Source organism: Bidens hawaiensis, unplaced genomic scaffold (genome assembly GCF_021521415.1).
Source record: "Bidens hawaiensis isolate Kalapana, Puna unplaced genomic scaffold, B.hawaiensis_p1.1 tig00052452_1, whole genome shotgun sequence".
In the NCBI taxonomy this organism is placed as follows: domain Eukaryota; kingdom Viridiplantae; phylum Streptophyta; class Magnoliopsida; order Asterales; family Asteraceae; genus Bidens; species Bidens hawaiensis.
In genome coordinates this window covers 52512-61561 of record NW_027499434.1, presented here as the reverse complement: position 1 = coordinate 61561, position 9050 = coordinate 52512, and the positions used below count along the sequence as shown (strand labels likewise).

Below are 9050 nucleotides of genomic sequence, written 5' to 3'. Positions count from 1 at the left end.
TATATCAAAAACTCTTCTAAGTGTAAGGAAAAGCGTAAAGAAATTGTGAAACTGCGCATACCTGCGACAACGCTTCTCGAAGAAGCCATTCCTTGGTAACCAGAGCCTCCTGGAGGGCAGCTTGAGCTTCATTACGGGCGCGTTCGGCTTCGTTCTTTGTAAGGTTGGCAAGCAACACATCTTTGGCTGCAGCCTCTTCGACGCCCTTTAGCTTACGCTCAGTTTGGTCAAGCACCCCCCTCTGGTCCAAGATCTCTTGGAGCTTCTTGGCATCTTCCATGGCCAAAGCATCATGAGCCTGCTGGAGCCTCTCTAACTTGGCTTTAAGTTCCTCATTCTCGATGCATAGAGGCTCAGCAACAGCTTCAGCCTTGGTGGCCCTCTCGGTTGCGTTCCGTGCAGTTTCCTTGGCCAACCGAAGCTGTTCGTTAACAGCTTGGGCAGCCTTGGAACGGGCCTCGAGCCGGGCCTGAACTTCAACCTCGAGGGCCTTGAAGGCCTTCTCCTTTTCCGCAGCAACGGCGGCAAGCTTCGCATTCTCCTCCCGGATAGCCCGCGCCTGAGCCACTTCAAGGCTACGCGCCGTCTTTAACTTGTCGTTTTCACGACAAAGTAGCTCGACGCGCGGCTGCATCCGGGCGAGGAGGATTCGGAGCTCGTTGGACAGCCTACCTTCCTGGTAGCTGGCCATGGCCTCCCCCAGCGCACCGCTTGGGGCGGCGTGACGCGCCCATTCGACGCACTCCTCAGCAGTCCGGAGGGTCGTTCCCCGGCGGATAATCCACCGAGGAGCGTACACCTCGTTGGAATCACGAACTGCAATAAAACAAAAAACAGTTAAGAGAGAGAAATGATGAAAGGGATATAGGCCAAAATAACCCTACGCACCTGTAGGGTCGACAACAGGCTGATAGCCACCAAACCCATCACCTGAACCTAAGGGATATCCATCCAAAAGGTCAAGGAGACGGGAAGGAGGCAAGGATTGGCTAGACGCCCCAACCCCAAACGTACCTGAAGGACTGGCCGTAGTCACAGGCGCCGGAGGAGGCATGGTGGAGGCTGCCGCGGTGGAAACCAACGGAGGTGAACTCACCGGAGGTGAACTCACAACCGTGGCCGCGGCTGCGGAAGAACCCGCAAGAGAAATCACCGCCGGCTCAGTGATGGATTCTGTGAAAATGGCACTGACAGACGGCGGGGATAATGTTACAGCTGGAACAGTTGGCTCAACGGGATAAGCAACTGAACCAGTACTGCAAGCAGGCGTAGCCGCCTGGGTCATCGCCTCGGGTAGGTTGACCAAACCTACCTTCATGGGTCCAGAGCTGCTCTCTCCCGCTCCACTCTGGAATGCCGTAGCATCCACGCCTGCACGAAGACAAGATATATAAGTATAATAGCGGAAAGATATGAAGTTAAAGTTATGTACACTTACGGGTCCTTTTGAGCTTGAAGGTGCGAACAGGCGGGGACGAACCCGATGGAGCCGGCCTCTTCGTACCGGTCACCGTCGTCGTCCTGGGCTGCTCGGAGGTGACAGCCGTTTCAACCTCCGGAGCAGTGGTCTCAACACCACCTGGGTTCCCCGCCGCTTCTTCACTCTCGGTCTCCGACTCAGACCGGTTCCCCTGATCAGCAGTGGAGGCAACCTTCGCCTTGCCCTTCCCGCCGACAGCCTTCTTCTTCCGCGCAAGGAAAGGACCATCTGCGGATTCCTCATCAGAAGATGACAAGATTAGAGGAATTCCAGCAGAGGTTTGAGCATTGAGAGGGCGAGGGTTAAATAGTCTTTTACCTGGTCGCGTGGCGCTCAGTATCTTGTGGCCTGGCGGGTAGGCCTCCACAAACCGATCCGCCGTCTGTTCGAGGATGGGCAACTCATTCTCGTCAAGAGCACGTGTACCTAGCCGAGCGGGACCACCAGCTTCCCGCGGATGCAAGAGCGACTGCAAGTCATTCCCCTCTGAAATAAAAAGAATTAGAATAAAACCCTAAATCAACAAAGAAGACGGAGCATACCGTAAGGGATAAAGTTCAAACCGTATTCAAGGACGATGGGAATCTGTGGCGCCTCCGCCCCAGCATCCTTCCACACCCGGCTCATACCGAGCATCACCATCCCGGACTCCGCAAAGCGGTAAACCAGAGACTGGATCCGAGAAATCTTGGCAAACCATTCCGCCTCCTGGTAGTTGGAGGCGTGAAGGCTGGGGAGTGCTCTCCCGTTCTTGAATGTCATCGCAATAGGGACGACACGGGCAGAGATGTAAAAGAACTCCCGCTTCCAAGACCGAAGACTGCGCTCGGTAGCGCAGATCTTCAAACCCTTGATCTGGGTGACCAGGGTGTACCAGCCTTGGATGCACCTCCAGGAGTAGAAGGTCATCAGGCGGTCAACATGGGGCTCCACGCCAAGAATGAGGCACACCCATTCAAAATGGCGGATCTTGGCGATCGCCATTGGGTGTACCTCCGTCAGGTGTACACCGTGTCTCTCCAAGACACGGTATACAAACTTCGTCAATGGGAACCTGAGATTCGCATAGACGAAGAAGGCGGCATATACCCCTATTTTGTCCTTGGGGGCATCATACACGGTCTGGTGAGGCTCAGGAAACTCAGGCTCGAATGGCTCGAGCATGAACTTCCTGATGATGTACTGGTAAAGCTCGATGGGAAGAGCACACTGGCATTCGCCAGCAGTGCTCTTATCGTCCTTATCAGACGTAGACGTCGGGTTCTCGACGTACACGTCAGACTCTTCGGCGGTAGCTTCAAGATCGTGAGCAGAAGACATGTTTTAGAAGTAAAGAATGAACGATTTCAGGAGAATGCTCGACAAAACTTAGAGTATTCGCCGGAAATCGTTTAGAAGAAGAAGAGAGAAGTGAAAGTGTGGATTAAGATGAACCCTCTCCCCCTTTATATACTCATCGCAATGAATGCAAGTTGGCAACAGCTGTTGACAGGACGCGCGCCGTAAAATCCGCACCCACGCGCCCGAAAACTCGCGCCCACGCGCCTGAAAAAGCGTCTGGAATGACTACATACTGTCACGTCGTCATAACTTCCTGCACGTCCTGAAACTGTCAGAGGAAACCGTCGGACGCTAACGTCCCTTCAACAGTTTAGACTGTTCTTATCATTTTACCAACTCTTCGAATTTCAAAGAAATTCAAAAAGATTCAAAGATTCAAAAATAAGAGGGAATATACCCCCTTACCTTGGTATCCAAGAAACCGTAAGACAAGTGCGGGTACAGTGTCAAGGCGAAACCCTTCACATACCTAGCACATGCAGGGAATCGAAGCCAAGAATACCTTGGAAGTAAAGAAACTATAAGACGAGTGCGGGTACAGTGTCAAAGCGAAACCCTTCACATACTTAGCACTCGCAGGGAATTGAAACCAAGAAGGATCTTCTGAACCGTGCTTGCGGAAAGAGAAATAGCACCTCCGCATAGCGGGAACGTTGAGAACTACCTTGTTTGAAACTTTAAGGCGGAATTGGTGGTTTAACATAACTGATGACTATGTCCGAAACTACCAAAATCTCGTGAAGAATCTATGCAAGTGAAACTCAACGCTCCCGATGTGCGAAGGGGTTAAACACCTACCCGCATCACAACCAAAGATCAGGCAGAAAAGTCGGGAATTTCTGCGAGTGACATTAGGAAAACCGCGGGAAGAATCCCCACGGAAAACCTTAAAACTAAAAAAAAAAAAACCCTTTTTAAAACCTCTTGCTTAAGTCCAAAAGTTCACCTCACTTATTAACAATTCATGAGAAGAACATTGGACTGGGGGGGACTTGAAGATGTAGGTCCCAGCAGAGCCCAGTTGGACCCGCAAGACTCACCTTGAAGAGGGACGTCTGTTCAAGGACCAACTGGTTCCGCAGGATCCACCATGCTCAGAGATGAAGACCTTACGCGCAGTACGCCAGCTGTTCCCGCAGGAAAAGCCTCCCAATGGTGAAGTACCCCGCCTGTTCCCGCAGCTGCGGATACAAGCCATCAGGGAAGGCTACCCGCACTAATAGCAAGGCTACACGCACGAGGCACTAACTCAATAATTCAGTGTCACCTGAAGGAATGAGCAAGGCGGGAATACTCCCGCCCAAATGAGCCAGTCCGTACGCTTCTGGAAGATCTTTTGTACTATACCTGCCAAGGTATGGACAAAATAGACAAGATCTGACCAAAGCAGCCCATGAACCAATCACAGGGTGACAGCTCACCAACAACAGTACGAGGAGGAGCACGCTCTAGTACTGTTTGTCACTATTAGCCGCTGCCTACTCACCAACCCTTGTCGTGGCACGCACACAGCCTGCAGTTGGTGGAAAAGGAACAGTACACAGCCGGCCTTGTCACTATCAACCGCTGCCTACCCACCAACCACTGACATGGCACGTGCGTAGCCCACAGTTGGCAGAACAGGAATATTATACAGCTGGCTGTACCTGCTTGGAAACCTACCTTCGGCTATAAGTACTCCAACACCTTGGAAAGGTATTATTATCTGGTATCTTACCTTCACTAGCTATTTCTCTCAATATACACTCATATTCAGAGCAATCTAGTCTGATTCTCACGCCGGAGGGTGGTCACAAGGAGGAACCCCCCCCCCCTTCTCAGTGACGAGCTCACGGTGTCTGTTTTGCTGGTCATCTAAAGAACATCCATCTTTGCCGGACCTAACCCTCGTGGGAAACATTACTTAGCCCCCAGATTATCCGTAATCTGCCCGGGGTCACTTAGTGTTTCTTCACTAATCAAACAAGCGTAAATGCATTTATCATATGTTTGTAAATGTTTATTTGTGTTTGTTCATAAAGAAAACAATTGTTAGAGAAAGAAATTGATTATTAAGCCTTTTCAAATTGTTATATAATCAGCACGTAACTTTTTTGAAGTTTGATTATATGGTTAACCCTCAAGAAACCAAAGGTTAACTTCAAAATAAGTCAGATTTTAGATTAGTAATGCACCGGTGTTGTTTAGACTTAATTTTAAAATCGGTGCTTGTTTTTAATTTGTATTCGGTGTATTCATTATGTTTGTTTGTTGGTTTATTATGGATTCTCGTACTAGTCAAAGTTCCTGTAGTTAACAAACCAAGAAGAAAATGACTCCCGTAGTTGAAGTTGACAAACGTAGGGTTCTTGTAGAAGTTTTGTTTCTTCGCATTTATCTCACAGTAGAGTTAATTAGAGTTTTTTTGTCCCATCTAGAAATATTAGGGCTTGTAATCATTTTTACGGTTAATGAAATCATATTAATTTTTCGAAATTTACATTGTTTATATTTGCATACTTTAAAATGTATACAAATAAAATACAATTAAATAAGATTTTGTGTTGTTAACAGTCTAAATCATATTCAATACAAACAAGGTATATTGGTTTTTAATAATCCCAACTACTGTCTTTTGGTCACTGCTGGTCCCAACTAATGAATTGGCTATTAACGGTCCCAACTTTTAAAGTATTTGTTTCTAACGGTCCGCGACTAACACAATCCTAACGTCGTTAGTTTCAGGTCGCCGGAAAAACGGTTTTGGCCGGAAAATTCAATTTTTTTTCTCGAAAACTCAACATTTTCGTCCCAAGCATCTTGGTAACTTCGTATCGGACCTTCAGGAACCTTTTTATAGTAAAACCCCAAATTATTGAGGTCGCCGGAAACCTTAGAACTATCGTCGGAATCAGTTGATGATGCTCAAGTGGTGGTAGTTGGTTAGCGGTGAGTCAATTGGCGGTGGTTGCGGTGTTCAGGTGGTGTTTTCCGGCAACAAATTTGAATTTTCCGGCCAAAAAACGTTTTCCCGACGACCTGAAACTAACGACGTTAGGATTCTGTTAGTCGCGGACCATTAGGAACAAATATTTTAAAAGTTGGAACCATCAGTAGCCAAATCATTAGTTGGGACCAGCAGTGACCAAAAGATAATAGTTGAGACCATTAAAAACCAATATACCTACTAATAAAAGTATAAAAATGACTAACTACCACTAGACCAAGAGTAATATGTGTTGTTAATTGTCAACTGTAAAAAATATACGGTGTTTAATAGAATTTCCAACAAAAGAAAACGTCATGTACACCAATAAAATAACATAAGTCCACCCCAAATAGGTCGAGTATTAAAGCAGATTAATAAGTTAATATAAAAATAAAATACGTTAAAATGAGTTTAATAAAAAACAAGTATACATATCCATGTAAATATAAACCACCCGATCATAGTCCTTTCTTCGGTTCAACTGAGGAAACACACGAGCAGGGACGGATGTAGCACTTTGGCAGGGGTAGCCTACGCTATCCCTCAACTTTTCGTCGATAGTATAAAAAATTATTTTTTTGGGCAGGTTTTCGTATTTCGTTACCCCTGAAAAAAATATGACGTTACCGCTATTTGTTTAAAGCTCAACCAGTTTAAAAGTTCAACCAAAGAAAAACCTAACCAAAGTTTAAATCCCAAACCAATTAAAACCCATTAACCATTTTCAAAAATAATACTTCTTGTTTGAAAATTGGTAACTAGCCATACATCAAACAGCGTTGCACCAGACACCACCACTTGACACTATTTTGAGGTTGAAGTTTTTATATGGTTTTGGATAAGCAAATTCAAGAACATGAAAATAGATTCAGTGGGGTCTCAACTACTTTGTTAAAAAAATATGTTTGGTTTAAATCCTTGCAATTCATTTCTAAGTTTGATATATCTAAGACAGTGTCATTTTATGAGAGATGCGTCCAAATGATTTTAGTAATGAAGAAAGATGGTGTATTTCGGGTGATGATCTTATGACCTTTTATCACACTTTAAAGGAAAATGATAAATTTACAAAAATGGGTGATGAGTATTTGAACAATGTTTTAATTTGTGCGGTCGAAAGAGAAACGTTTGATAAAGTAAAAGAAAAGGATGTAATGTCTCGATTTCAAGTTTTCAAAAACAAAATAGGAGAAATTTGCACCCTATGTGCTTAAATTTATTTATTATCGTATTTCTATACATCAAGGGCGACTGTGAGGCAGGGCTAGGTGGTCGACCGATCTCGGCCTGACAACCCGATAGGCCTGAAGTTTTATTTTTTTAATTATATATGTATTTAAAAAAACATGTATTTTTAATGTTTAAACTCAATTACTCAAATAATTTAAGGGCCAATTTTTTTCGCCTTCGGCCTAAAAAATTTTCACAATTCTCGGAGACGGGCATGGTTTACATTGTGTGAAATATGGTAAAAAAAAAAATTTTTAAACGTTGCCCTTGAAATTGATGTCTAGATCTGCCACTGCACACGAGGCGAGCCGCTCACGAGCTCGGATTGATAAAAAGCTCGAAACAAGCCGAAATTTTTCGAGCCCGATCCTCGTTAAAGCTCCTTTAGTTATCGACCAAGAGCTCGAGCCTCATTTAAAGCTTCTTTAGTTATTAAGCTCGGGCTAGAGCCATGTATGGAAGTTTTTTTAGACTTATCGAGCCATAAGAAGCCTTATGCATTAAATTTTACCTCTTTTGAACTTCTATGCATTATTTTTACAATGCAAAGCTGAGCTTGAGCGAGCTTAGGCTCGCTTAAGGTAGAACTAAAAATACATAAAATATTTAAAAAGGGTATATAATTTAATAAATAAATAGTATACAAGCCAAACGAAAACTTGAAAAACAACTCGCGAGCCAAACTCGAGATTAGAAAAGAGCTCAAGTCTCGTAGGTCAGAGTGAGCATGCTCGGTTCGCCTTGTTTATGCCCTATCCGGTGTGCACTATATTTTTAAATAAACCGAAAAAAAAACTATTATAGAGTACAACTATTATTGTGCTTTAATTCAACTTGTAGATGTGAAACGAATACCACAATATCTTAAGTTTGAATCCGATCTTAACTGGACTTTATTGTAACGGGTCTTTACACAACGGGTTTTCCTCGAAATAAAAGATGATAGGCTCGGCTAGCTAGTGTTATATAGTCACATTTTACTGTCGGGTATGTAGCCGACTTTATTCATTGATTGCATAAAAGACGAGATAAGTATACATATAACTATCGATGCACAACGTACAACCCTGCACATAAAATTCTTTTCCGTATTATGTTACTTTACCTTTTTGCTGGGTCCCACAACTGACACTCTACCACCCACTAAATAAACCACAAAACCCAATAACACCCATATCACCATCACCTACACATCCACATCCCACATGATCTGCAGCTCCATCAACCATTTCCATGCCGACCAAAATTTCTTCATCACCATCTCCAACTATTAGAATTCGCTCCGTGTGGGCACATAACCTCGAACCCGAGTTCCGTCTAATCCAATCCATAATAGACTACGTCTCGATGGACACCGAGTTCCCAGGTGTCGTTGTCCATCCTAGCGCCGGTTTCCGTCACCAAAACCGTTACCACCACTACCTAATCCTCAAGTCGAATATAGATGTCTTGAAATTGATTCAGGTTGGACTCACATTAACCGATTCCAACGGGAACTTACCCGATTTAGCTGAATTAGGCGAACCCAACACGCGGTACGTCTGGGAGTTTAATTTCAATGATTTCGATCCAAAAACCGATCAGTATGCTTCGGAGTCGATCGAGTTGTTGAGACGACAAGGGATTGATTTAGAAAAGAATCGGGTTTTCGGGGTTGATTCGGTGAAGTTTGGTGAGATGATGATGTCATCCGGGTTGGTGTGTAATGAGGGTGTGAGGTGGGTGACGTTTCACAGCGCGTATGATTTCGGTTATTTGATTAAGGTTTTGACTGGGAAGGTTTTGCCTGGTGATTTGAATTTGTTCGTTGAGTTGTTGAGAGTGTTGTTTGGTGATAAGGTGTATGATGTGAAGCATATGATGAGGTATTGTGACGGGTTGTTTGGTGGGTTGGAGCGGGTGGTTGGGAAGTGTCATCAGGCCGGGTCGGATAGCTTGTTGACGTGGCATGTGTTTAGGAAGATTAGGGAGCGTTGCGTGGGTGGGCCGGAGAAGTATGCGGGTGTTCTTTATGGGTTAGAAGTTGTATGA

At 44.8% G+C, this 9050-nt stretch overlaps 1 pseudogene; it reads left to right on the top strand.

Moving 5' to 3' along the window:
• The first annotated feature begins 8252 nt into the window (after positions 1-8252).
• Positions 8253-9050, top strand: LOC143599634 (putative CCR4-associated factor 1 homolog 11 pseudogene; annotated as a pseudogene).